At 38.8% G+C, this 19,622-nt stretch overlaps 1 protein-coding gene and 1 pseudogene across 7 annotated transcripts in view; one reads left to right on the top strand and one right to left on the bottom strand.

The window, feature by feature from the left end:
- The window catches only part of UVRAG (UV radiation resistance associated), a 295,043-nt gene that overhangs the window by 191,525 nt on the left and 83,896 nt on the right, over positions 1 to 19,622 (bottom strand). The window lies entirely within an intron of this gene.
- On the top strand, positions 5,094 to 5,741 carry LOC104846852 (small ubiquitin-related modifier 1-like; annotated as a pseudogene).

Genomic DNA, 19,622 nt, shown 5'->3' with positions numbered 1-19,622 from the left:
AAACAATTACAATAGTGTGATATATGCTATGATAGAGGTATACAAAGGAGAACAGGTGAGCATAAAGGAGGAGCATCTATTTTAGGTGTGGGGCTGAGTGGAAGCAAAGGTATTCTGTTCTTGTAGTTCTTGGGTGCCACTGAGTCGATTCCGACTCACAGTGACCCCATGTGACAGAGCAGAACTGCCCCATGGGGTTTTCTTGGCTGTAATCTTTATGGAAGCAGGTCACCAGGTCTTTCTCCTGCACAGCTGCTGGGTGGGTTCAAACCACCAACCTTTCAGTTAATACCAGAGTAGTTAACTGTTACACCACCAGGGCTCCTAAAGGTAAAGGTATTCTAGGAGGAGGTAAAGGCTGAGTTGATATTAGAAGGAAGAGTATGAATTAGCTAGGTGAAAAGGAAGATGTTCCTGACAAAAGGAAAAACAAACACCAAACAGAAAAGGTACATTTTCAAGAACTGCAAGTAGCTCAGCAAGACTGTAGCACAGGGTTGCAAGGGAGGGGTTGGCAAAAGAGAGTCTAAAGAGGTAGGCAGAGGTACAAATAGAAAGACCTGGTATATCAGGCTAAGGAATTTATTCCAATGGCAATGGAGTAAATTTTAAACGGGGACACCCAACCAAACGTTTTTTTTTTAATTTAAGATTACCTGGGCTATGGTGTTGAAAAGACCAGGGTACTTCCAAGTATAAAAGAGATACAGAAATTTGTTTTAAAAGAGGTGGAACTCAAGTAGAAGCCCAGCAGTAGTTAAGATGTAGTAAAGTTACCACCTTATCTGAGTTGTGTTCTCCTCAATAACACTGAAAGCATGGCTTCATCTAGAACCCATATATAATGCTATAATCATCTACTTACTGGCTTTCTTTGGCACTGGATTCCATACTTCTTGAAAACCTAAGCTTGTATCTTATTAGTGTTTATGCTCCGGAGCTTCCCTGAACTACCTGGTACATACTGAAAAAAAAACAAACCCGTTGCTGTCGAGTTGATTCCAACTCATAGCGACCCTACCGGACAGAGTAGAACTCTCCCATAGGATTTCCAAGGAGCAGCTGGTGGATTTGAACTGCTGACCTTTTTGACAGCAGCCAAACTCTTAACCATTGTGCCACCAGGGTTAGCAATCCACTTCCAAAAATATCAGCCATTGAAAACCCTAGGGATATCAGTTCTACTCTGACACACAAGAGGTCGCCAGGAGCTGGAATTAACTCGAAGATAACTGGTCTTACTGTGCTATGAAGGTCTAAGAGAAGGGTGAGGCAGTCCCCTTCATATTCCTGAGAATGGGAAGGTCAGTAATATTTATTGAACGACTATTAGTGAAATAGGTGGCAACCTGCTTCTGTAAAGATTACCCATTTCCCGTTGCTGTCAAGTTGATTCTGACTCATAGTAACTCTATAGGACAGAGTAGAACTGCCCCATCGGATTTCCAGGGAGCAGCTGGTGGATTCAAACTGTCAACCTTTTGGTTAGCAGCCAAGCTCTTACCCACTGTGCCACGAGGGCTCCTCTGTAAAGATTACAGCCTTGGAAATCCTATAGGGCAGTTATACTCTGCCCTTTGGGACCACTATGAATCGATTAGATGGCAACAGGTTTGGCTTAACAGGTATCAACGTGGTCACTCTCTGAACACATCTCTGATTATCAAAATCCCTCTTACAGAGAGAATTTAAAAACATGACAATTTTGATACGTCTGCCTAGAACAAAGCAGAGAATATCATCTCATTCTAGTCACTACATGTCATTAACATAGCCTAATTTTTCTGTCAGTCATATCCCACCGATTATTAATATCAACTTGACTACTGACTAAAAGTTCTACATCTTTTTTTTTTTAACTCAGGCTATGCCCATATGTCACGCCTCCCTCTTCTCATACAGTTGGTTTTGGGATTCAAGTATAAGGCTATATATATCTTTGGTGTGTGTGTGTGCTTTAGGTGAAAATTTACAAATCAAGTCAGTCTCTCATATAAAAATTTATCTACACCGTGCCATGTACTCCTAGTTGCTCTCCCCCTAATGCGACAGCACACTCCTTCTCTCCACCCTGTATTCCTGTGTCCATTCAGCCAGCTTGTATCCCCGTCTGCCTTCTCATCTTGCCTCCAGACAGGAGCTTCCCACATAGTTTCATGTGTCTACTTGAGCCAAGAAGCTCACTCCTCACGACTATCATTTTCTATTATAAAGCTGTATCTTTATTTTTTAATTGCACTTTAAGCGAAAGTTTACAAATCAAGTCAGTCTCTCACACAAAAATTTATATACACCTTGCTATATATACTCCTAGTTGCTCTCCCCCTAATGAGACAGCACAAGTCTTCTCTCCACCCTGTATTCCTGTGTCCATTCAGCCAGCTTCTGTCCCCCTCTGCCATCTTGCCTCTAGACAGACACTGCCTACACAGTCTCATGTGTCTACTTGAGCCAAAAAGCTCACTCCTCACCAGTATTATTTTCTGTCTTATAGTGCCATCCTATAAGGCTATATCTTTATCCAAATTAAGTTGCATCTTGAAATTTAACATGGGCTGAATACACATTTCACCTTTCCAGTCCCTGGAGATCTTCTTAAATACTGATTCTATTATCCAAAGTCATTGGCGTCTCTAAAAGTTCCATATTACCATTGTATTAGTTTAGCAAGTTTTCTATATCTTTGTTCAAATGCTTAGATTGTAATATCCTCAAGAGGAAGAACCAAGTCTCCCTTGTTCACGTACATCCCCAGCATATTGTGCAGTTTCCAACTTGTACCACTTAAAAAATATTTGGCAAGTGAGTAATTGAATGAATGAGCATGCCAGACAAGGCTAGGTCAAAAACAAAGTCCTATGCCATGCCGTTAGGAATTTCACTCTCAGTTGGTAACAAGTCATTAAGCAGCCCAGTTGCTGTGGACTTTAAATGCAAATCTACCTATCTTTACTATTATTACTTGATTATCATTTAATATCATTACTCATTACCCAGCTTTTAATTCTTAATCTTGCTCCCAAAGCTATCAAGACAAACCTTGTCAAATGCTTTGTTGGTGTTACTATCTAGCTCAACAAATCTAATTACCCTTTCAAAATGGATTCATTAGTCTAACACAACTTGTTCTTGTGAGAGGGGATGGGATTTAAGCTTCAGCTTGAAGGAAGAGTAGGTAGGACCCTAACAGCTGTATATAAGGAAATGGCCATTTAGGACATTGGGAATAGCTTTTCAAAGTCATTAAAGCAGCAGAGTGCAGTGCCTGGTCAGAACAGGAAGTAGGTGGTGTGCTAAAGCAAAGAGAGCATGGGAGCAATGTCATGAGAGGCGGACTGGGAAGGCTGATCAGGCCCAAACCGCAGTGGACTTTAAATGCGTTCTAAATCTTCTGCATCTCCACAGCACCTACGGCAGTCTTGGACACATGGGAATCACTCAAAGACTTGATGATGGGTTTACTAAATATGACAGTTTCCCCAAAAGACTAAAAGTCTACCCTAAAGCCTGCTTCTACATTCCTCTGTCTAGACCATGCACATGTCTGAGAAGAACACATAGTCTCATTGTAATGGCATCGAATAAGACAAAACACTATTGCCACTTAGGAAATTTACACACTCTCGTGGAAAAGTAATTGGTAGCATCGTGGGTGGGAAAGTTCTATTAAAGAGATGGTAGGTGTTGTGAAAGCATGTGATAACGAGCGTGTCAGGTCTAACAAAGATATGCCCTCAAAAACTAACAAGACTGAAGAAGCAACAGTTATAGAACAATAGCCAACTCTTCACATTTCCAACTTACATCTCAAATAACTCATTTCAGGCAAGAAGGACCACATTTGGCAGAAGAGCAGACTAAATCACTCCCAGATTTTTTCATAATACCATCCATGTGAATTTTAGCAAGTTTAATTTAAAATTTATTCACTGCACAATAAACACACTTTAGGAACTACGTAAAAGGGTACTGTAGCATTAGAAACAAGAAAGGGGACAAATTACAAATAAGGACAAGATTCTAAAAGTTGAAAGGAATAATACAACTTTATGCCAATAAATTTGAAAACCTAGTAAAAGACTACCTAGCAAACTATAAATTACCAAATTGTCTCAAGAAGAGGTTGAAAATCTGAAGAGATCAATAACCACAAGAATGTTGAAAATACAACCAAAGGTAATACCTTGGAGGGAAAAAATACCTTGGAGGGGTGTGGGAGTGACCCTGATGGCTGTATGGGTGAGACCTCCCAAATATTCAAGGACTACATGATCTCTAAATTATATGAACTCTTTTAGAAAAAAGTCATAGAAAAATATAGAGTTTTTCAATTCATTTTAGGATAGTGTAAGCTTAAGCCTTACCAGTTTTAATCTGGACAGGAATAGCACACAAAAAAATATAACTATAAGCCAGTCTCACTTATAAAAACAATCAAAAAATTCCTAAATAAAATATCAGCAAATCTAATTCAGGACTACATTACAAAAAAAAAAAAAAAAAAAAACCTTTATAAGCAAGCAAAATTTATCCCAGGAATATAAGGAAAGTTTAACATTATTAACCAGTTGCCACTGAGTAGATTCTAACTCATGGCAATCTCATGTGTTAAATTCATGTAACTTAACTACATTAACATAACAAAGGAGAAAACTTAAAAGATGAATCTCACAGCATAAATCACCAAATTAACATTTCTCAATCTGAATTTCACTCTAGCCTGTACTGTTTAATTTCAAGATGATCTTTCTACTCCAGTAGAATCTTATCACTATACTTACCTTCTTCTCTATCCTTAGTTTATGCTCTTATCCCTCTCTACACACAACTCAAAACTTTCCTCCTCATCGCACAGCTTTCTTCTTTCCTTCCCTGCAGACTTCATGGAAATCACGTTGCCTTCTCCTTTCTCTAAATCTGCTTTCATGCTCACAGAACTAAGGATATTAAGTGCCTTATATGTTATTTTATTCAATAGCATATGTACCACAAAATTTAGCAGTTGATTATATTTTATCTTGCCAGCAATTTTTCCACATACTCAATCTTAGGTATTCAATTACATAAAGTGAGATTTCTGTCTTCTTCTCTTGTACCTCCTCCTTCCCTGTGTCTAGCAAAAGGTTGTACATTTGGCAAGTGTTTAATAGGTACTTAATAATTTTTTAATCAACTTTACCATTGTAATTTAAGTAGTATTTTTCCACTAATCAGATTTCAGAAGAGCAGCATTTGAAAAAGAAATTACTCAATTTGGTTAAATCTTAACAGAAAGCAGTGGTGTTGAGCTAGTGAGGAAAAGACATGGATTTGTAAACCTCAGAGTGAGATTCTCCCTACCCGCAGTCGCTGTTGTGTGGAGACCCCCGAGGAGAAGCCACCATCACCATGTCTGACCAAGAGGCAAAAGCTTCCACCAAGAACTTGGGGGACAAGAAAGAAGGAGAATACATTTAACAAGGAGTCATTGGACAGGACAGCAGTGAGATTCACTTCAAGGTGAAAATGAAAACACTTCTCAAGCAATTTAAAAAACCATACTATCAAATACACAGAATTCCAACTAATTCATTCGGGTTTCTCTTCAAAGGTCAGAGAATTGCTAAGAATCACACTCCAAAAGAACTGGGAATGAAGCAAATGATGTGACTGAAATTTGTCAGGAACAAACGGGGAGGGTTATTCAACAATTTAGATATTCTGTTAATTATTTTTCTTCTCACTTAATCCTTTATTTTTAAAAAAGCATTCTTTTACAGTGTGGTACTGGAAACTGAATTGCAACTAGTACCCCATCTCTTTAAGATACCTTGTATTTTAAATTCTACCACTCATTATTCATGTGTCATTTGTTTTTTGTGTTGATCTTTTATGATAAAGCCTCATTTCCCTTCATATCACCATTTCCTTTTTAAAAATTACAAGGTTCAGACAGAGACCACTTTTCCCAGGATTCTACATTTTCAGGCTTGTGATCATCAGACCAATGTAAGGGTCACAATGACTTTCCACTTGGTCCTGAAGCTCTGGCATGTGACTTATCCTGGACTATGGCTTTCAACAGAAGATGGAAGTTTTTCAGAGAAAGCAATGTGGAAACTGGTATTTTCTTAATTTGACTCTGATGGTCTGGACCAAAAGAAACAATATCATGTTGGAGGAAGAGATAGCAGATATGGTAATGATGTTGTTGTTACTTGCCCTCAAGTGGATTCCAACTCATGGAGACAATGATTAATTCTGAGTCTCTACTAAAGAGACAAAACATTTTAAGATTTTTAAAAATCTTATCCAAAGATTCCAGAAAATCTCTTAATAAAGAGATGGAAAAGTATATACAACAACGACAAAACCTGAACAAAAAGAATTGGTTTCAGCCATGTTCTTGGGTATACACAGACTTTGGGTAGTTTACAAAAGCCAAGTTGGAAGGGCATTTTCATTGTGTTTCCTCCAGAATATAAATCAATGCACTCCATTAAGAAAATTGCTACTAAAAAATATCAGCTGAAGAATACAATGTCCTTGATGACATAGCTGAAAACAATTTGGCATTTTGTTGCAGACTGGTAACAAATAGTTGACAGACTGACAGCCATTCCAACTGTTGCCATTAACCAATATAAAAACTACTAATTCATTACCAGACTGAGCATCAGAATTACCTGAGCAGCTTTTTTTTTTTTTTTTACAATACAGTTAATATCACTAGCAATGAGACAAATGAAAATTGTAGGCAGAATGCTAATCTCAACTCTCCTCATAGAAACACCAAGAAAAGGAACCAGAAGTCTGTACTCAGCCCTTTGAGAACTCTAAAATTGTGTGCAAAAGATTGAAGCAAGAAGCTGCAATGTGAATTAAGACAAGGACAAATGTCACACTGTATAAAAAGTGCTTCTTCCACTGTCCATGCCCCTCCCCCTCATGGTGTGGCAGACTGATAACTGCATCAGAGTCACACCTGCACTCCTAGGCTACGCACAGCTCTCCTGGGCACTGGGAAGGGCCCTGATCTCTGGTTCCAGAAAAAATTGGAAAGGTCTTGCAAGCTGACTCTTCAGGTGTATATTCTGGCAGGTCTGCAGGTGGTCTGAAAAACTGAAACCTCAGTCTGGCCAGAACTACAGCCCTCACAGAGTGAGGGAGGGAGTGGTAACCAAAGACTGAAGGCTGCATCCCTCTGAGGGTAGATTAATTATGCTTTATGATCTGTCTGGGAGGCACTGAAGAAGCTGTCGAGACACCATACTTTCAGGGGAAGTGAGAAAACTAATACTTTGTAAAATTCTCATGTCCTGGTTGCAACAAAAAACAAATCACAAGGCACGCAAAGAAACTGGAAATGATGGCCCATTCAAGAGAATAAGATGAAGAGAGAAAAGCTGTGTTCATGGAGTCTTGAATAATGAACAGATTATAAGAATATAATACAACAATATTAAACAAGCTCAAAGAATTAAAGGAAAACACAAAGTACCAAAGGAGATCAGGGAAAAGATGAAGAAAATGAGAATAAAGATGTAAAACCAAACCAATTGCCATCAAGTCAGTTCCAATTCATGACAATCCATGTGTACGGAGTAGAACTGTGCTCCATAGGCTTTTCAAGGCTGTGACCTATCAGAAGCAGATCACCAGGCCTTTCTTCTGAGATGTCTCTGCGTGGGTTCGAACCGCCAACCTTTCAGTCCTTCTCCAGGGACTGGTCCCTCCTGATAATATGTTCAAAGCATGTAAGAAAAAGTCTTGCCATCCTCCCTTCTAAGAAAGATTATGGCTGTACTTCTTCTAAGACAAATTTGTTTGTTCTTCTGGCAGTCCGTGGTATATTCAATATTCTTCAGCAACACTACTAGTTAAATGCATCAATTCTTCAGTCTTCCTTAATTACTGTCCAGCTTTTGCAGGCATATGAAGTGATAGAAAATCTTTATTTATAGACATTATAAAAAGAAACTAAATGGAAAATACTGGAACTAAAAGAAACTGATATAAAAATGAAATAAAATAAAACTCAAATAAACTCATTGGGAGGATTTAACAACAGATTTGAGCTGGCAGGAGAAAGAATCATTGATCCAGAGGATAAAACAATTCAAATTATAGAGGCTGAGGAGTAACAAAAGAGAAGGCTCAAAACTGTTGAGCAAAGCCTAATGTAAATGTGGGATACCATCAAGCAAACTAACATTTGCATCATGGGAATCCCCGAAGGAGACGAGAGAGAAAAAGCGACAGAAAGTATATTTGATAAAATAATGGCAGAAAACTTTCCGAATCTAATGAAGGATATGATTCTACACATTTAAGAAGCTAAACGAACTCCAATAGGATAAACCCAAAGAGATTCACACTGAAATACATTTAATCAAACTCCCAGAAACTAAAAAAGAGAATTTGGAAAGCAACAAGAAGAGAAGCAACTAGTCACATACAAAGGATCTCCAGTAAGTGCAGACTTCTCAGAAATCTGGCAGCCAGAGGGCAATGGGATGATACATTTAAAGTGCTGAAAGAAAACAACTATCATCCAAGAGTATGATATCTGGCAAAACTTACTTCAAGAATGAGGATGAGGTGAGATCCTAAGACGGCAGCCTAGTCAGATGTACCATGTCATTCCTCTCACAGCAAAGACCCAAGAGACAAAGTGAAACCAATACAAATAACAGTCCTGGAATCCTAAGAATCAACTGAAAAGATACAAAATCAGAACAAGCATCGATTGGAAGAAGAAAATAAATGAGAACAGCTAACAAAGGGAGAAACAAGGAGGACGTGCCCTGCCACCCAGCCCAGCACATCATGGACATCTTGAGACAGCTAGCAGTGATGCTGGCTGAGGAGCACAGGAAGGCAACATCACAGAGCGTCCAAGAAGAGATTGAGAAACTGTGTAGATGCACCCAGAGTGAAGCCAGATACCAGTTCCTGGCTGAGCCTGGCAGAAAGCGCACAGGCATGCACAGGCACCCTTGTCCAGCAAACATAGGAATGGGAAACTAATTTGCTCTGCAAACTTTCCTCTAATGCATTAAAAGAAAAAAAAAAAAAAAAAAGACCACAAACTCTACCAGACTAAGCCCAGAACAACTAGATGGTGCCCAGTTATCACTACTGACTGTTCTATCAGAGAGCACAATAGAAGGTCCTGGACAGAGGTGGAGAAAAATGTAGAACAAAATGCAAATTCACCAAAAAAAAAAAAAAAAAGACCAGGCTTGTTGGTCTGACAAGAGACTGGAGAAACCCTGAGAGTATGGCCGCCAGAAACCCTTTTAACTCTGTACGGAAGTCACCCCTGAGGTTCACTCTTCAGCCAAGGATTAGACAGGTTTATAGGGCCAACAATAATACACATGAGGGACATGCCTCATAGTTCAACCATGTATACAAAACTAATGGACACACCAACGCAAAAACAAGAACGCAGGAAGGGACAGGAAAACTGGACAAATGGAAACAGAAAACTTGGGGTGGAGAAGGGGAGAGTGCTGACACATTGCAGGGCTGGCAATAAATGTCACAAAACATTTTGTTTATTAACTGTTTAATGAGAAACTAATTTGCTCTGTACACTTTCACCTAAACCACAATTAAAAATATAATAACAGGCAGGCGGAGCCAAGATGGCAGAATAGACAGACGCTTCCAGCGAGCCCTCTTTATAACAAGACCTGAAAAAACAAGTGAAATGAGGATTTTTATGATGAGCTAGGAGCCCTGAGCATCAAAGGCAAGCTTAGAAAATGAACTGAGGGGCAGGGGGAAGAAAGATGGTTCAGAAGCAGAGAGGAGTTACCGGATCTGAATCACAGGGAGCCCTCAGGCACCATTCCTGGAGTGACAGCGGCGGGCTCGTATCAGCGTTCGGCCGCAGTTTCCTCAGGGAGAAGCAGCCAGCCACACAGCCTATTCCCACCTCTGGAACCAGAGAAGAACGGGCTCTCGGCAAAAGCTAAGTACCTGAGTATATTTTAACACGCCTACCCACCTCCAAGCCAGCTTCAGCAGCTGAATTCCCTGGGCCTGAGACAGGCCCTGTCGAGCCTAGAGCCATCCTCCCGGGCTTGGAGAAGAAAAAATTTGCAATTGGGGGAAAAGATAATTTGCTAGCTCCACTGACCAGGGGAGCTCAGGACAGAAGCACCTCCTGTCCAGGCATAAACAGTCTGTGGACTTTGAATACCTTTCCCCTCTGCATGGACCTGTGCGGGCCTATTTCAAGAGAATAGGCCCTTGTTGGCAGACTCCAACCATTTCAGCTGTGCGGCAGAGAGGTGGGTGTTTGATGTTTGACATTGCTTTGCCTATTAAACAGGGTCCTCACCTACCCACATCAGAGGCCTAAGGACTGGTAGCTCCACTCAGGTCACTCAGCCACCCACGACAGGGTCCAAGGATAACTGGTACCTCCCAGTCCTTACAACCAAAAACATTGGGTGCCCATGGTCTGTCTGCAGAACCCACCCACCTATACACTCTAGGGATCAGGGACATGCTTTCCTCAGAGACGCGTGGGGGATGATTCTCAGACCCCTGTCTTGTTCAGAGTGTGACCCCCTGCTGCAACCAGGTACCGGTACCTACACCAATCACCTCTGCCCCTCTAAGACTGTAGGACAGAACCTGTACCACACACTTGATGATCAGCTACCTGGACATCTGAGCTGAATTCATACAAGAAAAGCGAATGAACTCCTAGACTGATATACCTGATAGCAGCTCTAGCCATGTGGCGAAAGGAGGTCAGAGGTCCAAAGGTGAAAATAATCAAGCTAGCTCAATCAAGCAACCCATTTGGGCATATCAAAACAAAACAAAGCAAGAAGCTACGACACAGTAAGCAAACATAAAATAAACTAATACAATAACTTATAGATGGCTTGGAGACAACAGTCAATATCAAGTCACATAAAGAAACAGACCATGATTGCCTCAACAAGCTCTCAAAACAAAGAATAAAGGGATCTTCTAGATGAAAGTGCATTCCTGGAATTACCAGAGGCAGAATACAAAAGATTAATAAACAGAACCCTTCAAGACATCAGGAAGGAAATGAGGCAATACGCAGAACAAGCCAAGGAACACAGATAAAGCAACTGAAGAAATTAAAAAGATTATTCAGGAACATAATAGAAAATTTAATAAACTAGAAAAAACCCATACACAGCAATCAGAAATTCAGAAGATTAACAATAAAATTACAAAAGTAGACAACTCAATAGAAAGTCAGAGGAGCAGAACCGAGCAAGTGGAAGGCAGAATTTCTGAACTTGAAGATAAATCACTTGGCACTAATATATTTGAAGAAAAATCAGATAAAAGAATTAAAAAAAATGAAGAAACCTTAAGAATCATGTGGGACTTTATCAAGAAAAATAACCTATGAGTGATTGGAGTACCAGAACAGGGAGGGATAACAAAAAAGACAGAGAGAATTGTTGAAGATTTGTTGGCAGAAACCTTCCCTGATATCATGAAAGATGAGAAGATACCTATCCAAGATGCTCATCGAACTCCACATAAGGTAGATTTTAAAATAAAGTCGCCAAGACATATTATAATCAAACTTGCCAAAAACAAAGAGAGAATTTTAAGAGCAGCTAGGGCTAAACAAAAAGTCACCTACAAAAGAGAGCCAATAAGAATAAACTTGGACTACTTGGCAGAAACCATGCAGGTAAGAAGGCAATGGGATGACTTATTTAAAAAACTGGAGGAAAAAAATTGTCCGCCGAGAATCATATATCCAGCAAAACTGTCTCTTAAATATGAAGGTCAAATTAGGACGTTTTCAGATAAACAGAAGTTTAGGGAATTCAAAAAAACCAAACCAAAACTACAAGAAATACTAAAGGGAGTTTTTCGGTTAGAAAATCAGTAATATCAGGTATCAACCCAAGACTAGAATACTGGGCAGAGCAATTAGAAGTCAACCCAGACAGGGAAATCAAAAAAACCCACCTGGAGCAAAGGAGAATGAAGAACACCAAGGTCACACAACAACTAAGAGCCCAAGAGACAGAAAGGGCCACATGAACCAGAGACCTACATCATCCTGAGACCAGAAGAACTAGTTGGTGCCCGGCCACAATCGATGACTGCCCTGACAGGGAGCACAACAGAGAACCCCTGAGGGAGCAGGAGATCAGTGGGATGCAAACCCCAAATTCGCATAAAAAGACCAGACTTAATGGTCTGACTGAGACTAGAGGAATCCCGGCGGTCATGGTCCCCAAACCTTCTGTTGGCCCAGGACAGGAACCATCCCCGAAGACAACTCAACAGACATGAAAGGGACTGGACAGTAGGTAGGAGAGAGATGCTGATGAAGAGTGAGCTAATTATATCAGGTGGACACTTGAGACTGTGTTGGCATCTCCTGTCTGGAGGCGGGATGGGAGGGTAGAGAGAGTTGGAAGCTGGCAAAATTGTCACGAAAGGAGAGACTGGAAGGGCTGACTCATTAGGGGGAGAGCAAGTGGGAGTACGGAGTAAGATGTATATAAACTTATATGTGACAGTCTGATTTGATTTGTAAACGTTCACTTGAAGCTCAATAAAAGTTAATAAAAAAAAAGACACTCAAAACAGGGTAACAGCGATATTATTATGTAAAAGAAGACAACATTAAAACAATAAAGAGGGACTAAGAAACATAGATCTTCCACATGGAGAGGAAGACATGTCGACACAAAGAAATAAAAGTTAGGTTTAAATTTAGAAAAGTAGGGGTAAATAATAAGGTAACTACAAAGGAGACAAACTATCCTACACATCAAAATAAATTATAAGAAATAATAATAATGAGGGTGAAATTAAGACTTCTCCACATAAACAAAAGTGGACAGAGTTCATAACCACTAGACATGACAAATAAGAAATGTTAAACGAAGTCCTTTAGATAGAGAATTGTCTTAGTTATCTAGTGCTACTATAACAGAAATATCGCAAGTGGATGGCTTTAACAAACAGAAATTTATTCTCACAGTCTAGGCAGGTAGAAGTCCAAATTCAGGGTAACAACTCCAGGGGAAGGCTTTCTTTCTTTGTTGACTGTGGGGGAAGGTCCTTGTCAGTCCTTGTCATCAATATTTCCCCGGTCTAGGAGCATCTCAGGGCAGGGACCCTAGATCCAAAGGACTTGCTCCCCTCCTGGTTCTTCATTCTTGGTGGTAGGAGGTCCCTCTCCTCTCTGCTGGAATGTAGATTGAGTCTTCCCTCATTAACATAACTGCCTCTAATCCTGCCTAATTAGCATCACAGAGGTAGGATTTACAACACAAAGGAAAATCATATCAGATCACAAAATGGTGAACAACCACACAACACTGGGAATCATGGTCTAGCAACGTTGACCCATATTTTTGGGAGACACAATTCAATCCATAAAAGGAATAAAGAACACAAGACAGTTAACTCAAAGCCATACATAGAAAAAAGGATCTCCGTTAAAGGTAATGGCACAGGCAAGTATAAGGGCAAGTTTTAAATATTTCTGCTTGGTAATTCTAGTTGTTATGCTTTATAATGACAAATGCATTAAAATTAAGTATAAATGTACGTTATAGGGCACATGATGTATAAAGATGTAATAGGTGACAATAACACAAACAGGGTGAGAGAAGGCACAGTACGGGGACAGAGTTTTTGTATGTTGCTGAAGTTGGAATCAATTTAAACCAGATTTTCATAAATGTAAGGTGTTAAATGTAATCATCACGGTGACCACAAAGAAAATACCTAAAAAAGTACACACAAAAGAAAAGGGGAGGGTAATAAAAATGGTTCACTACAAAAAAATCAACACAAAAGTTGGCAGTGTTGAAGGAAATGAAGAACAAAGAAGGTATTCCCAACCAAACCCACCGCCATCAAGTTGATTCTGACTCATAGTGACCCTACAGGACAGAGGAGAATTGCCCTATGGGGTTCCCAAGGCTATAAGTATTTACAGAAGCAGACAGCCACATCTTTCTCTCACAGAGTGGCTGGTAGGTTGAAACTGCTCACCCCTCAGTTAGCAGCCAGGCACTTCAACCACTGTGCCACCAGGGCTCCTTAAGGAAAGTGTAAAACACACATAATACAACTTAAAAAACGGCAGAAGTCCTTCCTTATCAGTTGGTAATTACTGTGAATGTAAATGGACTAAACACTCCAATCAAAAGGCAGAGAGTGACAGAATGGATTTAAAAAAAAAATGTATGATCCAACTACATGCTGTCTACAAAAGACTTCAAATAGATTAAAAGTAAAAGGATAGAAAAAATATTCCATGCAAACGGTAAACAAAAGAGGGCTGGGTGGCACTTTTAACATCAGACAAAATAAACTTAAAGTCAAATTATGAGATAAAAAGAAGGACATTGTATAACGATAAGAGGGTCAATCCACCAAGAACATATAACAATCGTAAATACATATGCACCTAGCATCAGAGCCCCAAAATATATAAAGCAAAACTAGTAGCCACCAAGTCAATTCCGACTCATAGCAATCTCATGTGCGTCAGAGTTGAAATGTGTTCCACGGTGTTTTCAATGACTGACTGTTCAGAAGTAGCTCACCAGGCCTTCCTTCTGAGGTACCTCTGGGCAGACTTGAACCTCCAACCTTTGTGGTTAGCAGCTGAGCACATTATAGCGACTCCATATAAAGCAAACACTGACAGAATTGAAGGGACATGTAGATAAATTCTACAATAGTTGACTTAAAAATACCACTTTCAATAATGGACATAACATCTGGAAAGATTAACACTAAGGAAACAGAGGACCTGAAGGACACTATAAACCAACTCATCCTAACAGACATATATAGAAAACTCCACCCAACAACAGCAAATTACAGAGTCTTCGACAGTGCACACAGATCATTCTCTAGGATAGAACACATTAGGTCAAAATAGCAAATCGCAATCTTAAAAAGACTGAAGTTACACAAACTATTTTCTCCAACCACATTGAAGTGAAATTAAAAATTAATGACAGAAAGAAAACTGAAAAATTCATAAACATGGAAGTTAAATAATACACTATTACATGATGGGTCAAGGAAGAAATCAGAAAATATTTAGAGTAGAAGAAAATGAAAGCACAACATAACAGAACTTATAAGATGCAGCAAAGGTAGTGCTCAGAGGGAAATTTATAGTGTTCAATGCTTACATTAAAAAAAGAAAGATCTCAAATCAACCTAACTTTACAACTTGAGGAACTAGAGAAAGAACAAACCAAGCCCAAAGCTACTAAAAGGAAGGACATACCACTGAGCAGCGCAGAGGTAAATGAAATAGAGAACAGAAAAACAATAGAGAGAATCAGTGAAGCCATAAGTTGCTTTTTTGAAAGGATTAATAAATCAATAAACCATAAAGTAAACTGACAAAGGAAAAAAAAGAAGTTGCAAATATCTAAAATCAGAAAATGAAAGTGAGGAAATTACAAGAGATCCTACAGAAATAAAAAGAATCATAAGAAAATACTACGGCCAATGTTACACTAACAAATTAGGTAACTAGATGAAACGGACAAATTCCTAGAAATACATAAACTTCCTACATTGACTCAAGAAGAAATACAAGTTCTCAACAAACTCGTAACAAGAGCCTGAATCAGTAATCAAAAACCTCCCAAAAAAGAAAAGTCCTGGACCAAATGGCCTCAATGGAAAATCTACCAAACATTTACAGAAGTAACCCCCAACGCTTCGTAAACATTTCCAAAAAGTTGAAGAGAGAACAGTTCCTAACACATTCTGAGGCTAGCAATACTCTGACGCAAAAGCCAGAAAAGGGCACCACAGGAAAACTACAGACCAATATCACTTATGAATATAGATGCAAAAATCCTCAACAGCATACTAGCAAACTAAGTCCAAAAGTATATTAAAAGAGTTATACACCATGTTCAAATGGACTTTATCTCAGAAATGCAAGGGTGGTTCAACATTAGAGAAAACTAATCAATACATTTCACCATATTAACGGATCAAAGGAAAAAAACCACACCATCCTCTCAGTTGATGCAGACAAGGTTTGACAAAATTCAAAATCCTTTTACAATAAAAACATTCAATGAGCAGGAATAGAAAGGAAATTCCTCTAGTTAATAAAGGGTATTTATGAAACTCAATGGAGAAAGACTAAGAGCTTTCCTATTAAGATCGGTAATAATATAAGGATGCCCATTCTCATCATACTATTCAGTATTGTACTGGAAGTCCCAGCCAGAGCAGTTAGACAAGAAAAAGAAATAAAAGTATTCAAATTAGGAAGGAAGAAATAAAACTCTCTCTTTTCACAGGTGACATGATCCAATTATACAGAACACCCAAAAGAATCCACAAGAAAGCTACTACCCATTGCCATCGAGTCGATTCCGACTCATAGCGACCCTATAGGACTGAGTAGAACTGCCCCATAGAGTTTCCAAGGAGCACCTGGTGGATTTGAACTGCCGACCTTTAGGTTAGCAGCTGTAGAACTTAACCACTACGCCACCAGGGTTTCCTACTAGAGCTAATAAATGCATTCAGTAAAGTGGTAGGGTACAAGACAAATACACAAAAATCAGTTGTGTTTCTATATACCAAAAATAAACAATCTGATAAGGAACTCAAGAATATCTCATTTATTACAAACAATGGGCTCAAGTATAGCAACAATTGTGAGGACCGGACAGAGTTTCATTCTGTTGTGCATAGGGTCGCTATGAGTCAGAACTGACTCCATGGCACCTAACAACAACAACAAAGTGCTAAAAAAAAAAAAAAAAACAAAGATGTCACTTTGAGGACTAAGGTGTGCCTGACTCAAGCCATGGTGTTTTCAATCACCTCATACGCATGTGAAAGCTGGATGATGACTTGATGCCTTTGAATTATGGTGTTGGCAAAGAACAATGCATATACCATGGGCTGCCAGAAGAATGAACAAATCTGTCAAGAAGTACAGCCAGAATGCTTATTAGAAGCAAGGATGGTACAACTTCATTTCAAATACTTCGGACATGTTATCAGGAGGGATCAGTCCCTGGAGAAGGACATCATGCTTGGTAAAATGGAGGGTCAGCGAAACAGCCGAAGACCCTCAACGAGATGGATTGACACAGTGGCTGCAACAATGGGTTCAGGCATAAAAATGATTATGAGGATGGTACAGGACTGGGCAGCGTTCCGTTCTGTTCTACATGTGGTCACTATGAGTTGGTACCTAACAACAAAGCTAGGCTTACAAAAAATGTATTTGTTGTTATAACTAACTATAGGTTTTCTTTTTTTTCCTTTAGATGAAGGTTTACAGAACAAACTAGCTTCTCATTAAACAGTTAGGACACACACAAAAAAGAATATTCCATTTCCAATACCTCTAATAGAATACAATACGAAGGAATAAATTTAACCAGGGAGGTGAAAGACTTGTACACTGAAAACTATAAAGTATTGATGAAAGAAATTAAAGAAGGCTTTAAATAAATGGAAAGAGATCCCACGTTCATGGATTGAAAGACAATATGTTAAAATGTCAGTACTATCCAAAGTGATCTACAAATTCAGTGCAATCCTTATCAAAGTTCCAAAAGCCTTTTTGCAGAAATGGAAAAGCTGATACTCAAATGCATATAAATTACAAGAACAAAACAAAACCCATTGCTGTTGAGTCAATTCCAACTCATCGCAACCCTACAGGACAGTACAGAACTGCCCCATAAGGTTTTGAAGGAACAGCTGGTAGCTTCGAACTGCCACCATTTGTTTAGCAGCCAATCTCTTAAGCACTATGCCACCAGGACTCCATATGGATTAAAGAGGCCCCCAAGAGCCAAAACAATCTTGAAAGAAAAGAACAAAGTAGGAGGACTCACAATTTCCAGTTTTAAAACACATTATAAAGCTACAGTAATCAGTGTGGTACTGGTATAAGGATAGACATATAGACCAATGGAAGAGAATTAACAGTTAAGAAATAAATCCATACATCTATAGTCAATTTTCAACAACAATGCCAAGTCCATTCAATGGAGAAAAATAGTATCTTCAATAGATGGTGGTGGCACAACTGGATCTCCACAAGCAAAATAATGTTGTTGAGTCAATACTTCACATTATGTGTAAAATTTAACTCAAGAGTAAATCAATGACCTAAATGTAAGAACTAAAACCATAAAAATCTCAGAAGAAAGCATAGGGGTAAATCTTTGAAACTTTGTTATTGACAATGGATTCTTAGATATGACACCAAAGGGAAGAGCGACAAAAGAAAAAATAGATAAAATGGACTTCATCAAAGTGAAAGGTATCTGTGCATCAAAGTACTTTATGAAGTAAGTGAAAAGACAACCAGCAGAATGGGAGAAAATATTTGGGAACCATATATCTGATAAGGGTTTAATATCTAGAACCTATAAAGAACTCCTACAATTCAATAACAAAAAGGCAAACAACCCAATTTAAAAATGGGCAAAGGAGGACTCGAATAGACATTTCTCCAAAGAAGATATACAAATGGCCGATAAGCACATGAAAACATGCTCAAAGTCAATAGGAAAATGCAAATCAAAATGATAATGAGGTATAATCTCATACCAATTAGGATGGCTGTTATCAGAAAACCAGAAGCTAACAACTGTTGGAAACCCTGATGGCGTAGTGGTTAAGAACTATGGCTGCGAACCAAAAGGCCAGCAGTTGGAATCCACCAGGTGCTCCTTGGTAACTATGGGACAGTTCTACTCTGTCTTTTAGAGTCACTAAGAGTCAGACTTGACAGCAACAGGTTTGGCTTGGTTTGGTTTTTTTTTTAACTGTTGGTGAGGATGTAGAGAAATGTTAACTCTCCTGCACTGCTGGTACAGCCACTATGGAAAACAGTTTGCTAACTGCTCAAAATGTTAAACAAATAATTACCATATGACCCAGAAACTCTACTCCTAGGTATACACCCAAAAGAACTGAAAGCAGAGATTCAAACAGACATGCGTACAATATTCATTGCAGCATTATTGAAGACAGCCAAAAGCTGGAAACAAACCATGTCCATCAACTGATGAACAGATAAACAAAATGTGGTATATACATACAATGGAGTATTATTCAGTCATAAAGAGAGAAAAAATTCTGATACATGCTACCACATGAATCAACCTTGAAAACATTACGCTGAGCAAAATAAATTAGACACAAAAGGACAGATACTGTATAAGAAAAAAAAGGTTTTTTTTTCTTATATTATAACCCTACTTAAATGAAATATGTAGAATATGCAAACATATAGAGATAAAAGTTTATTAATGGCTACCAGGGGCCAGGGGAAGAAGGGATGGGAGTTACTGTTGAAGGGATACTGAGTTGCTGTGTGGAGTGATTTAAAACTTGTGGAAATGGATAGTGGTGATGATATACACTTTAAAATGATTAAAATGGCAATCTTTTTGTTACAAATATTTTACCACCATAAATTTTTTCAAAATGGAAAAACAAACAGAAAACCCTAAAATGAACATCAACATCTATAATCGTGTCACACTATCTCATAAAAAAAAAAAAAATCATTTTTGGAAAAGAAACCTTTGATAAATTCCCAGGAAAGGTCAAACAAAAGGCAAATAATCCAC

The sequence above is a fragment of the Loxodonta africana genome, chromosome 7 (assembly GCF_030014295.1).
Source record: "Loxodonta africana isolate mLoxAfr1 chromosome 7, mLoxAfr1.hap2, whole genome shotgun sequence".
Classification (NCBI taxonomy): domain Eukaryota; kingdom Metazoa; phylum Chordata; class Mammalia; order Proboscidea; family Elephantidae; genus Loxodonta; species Loxodonta africana.
The sequence above is the reverse complement of the archived record's forward strand: the minus strand, read 5'-3'. Positions and strand labels throughout refer to the sequence as shown.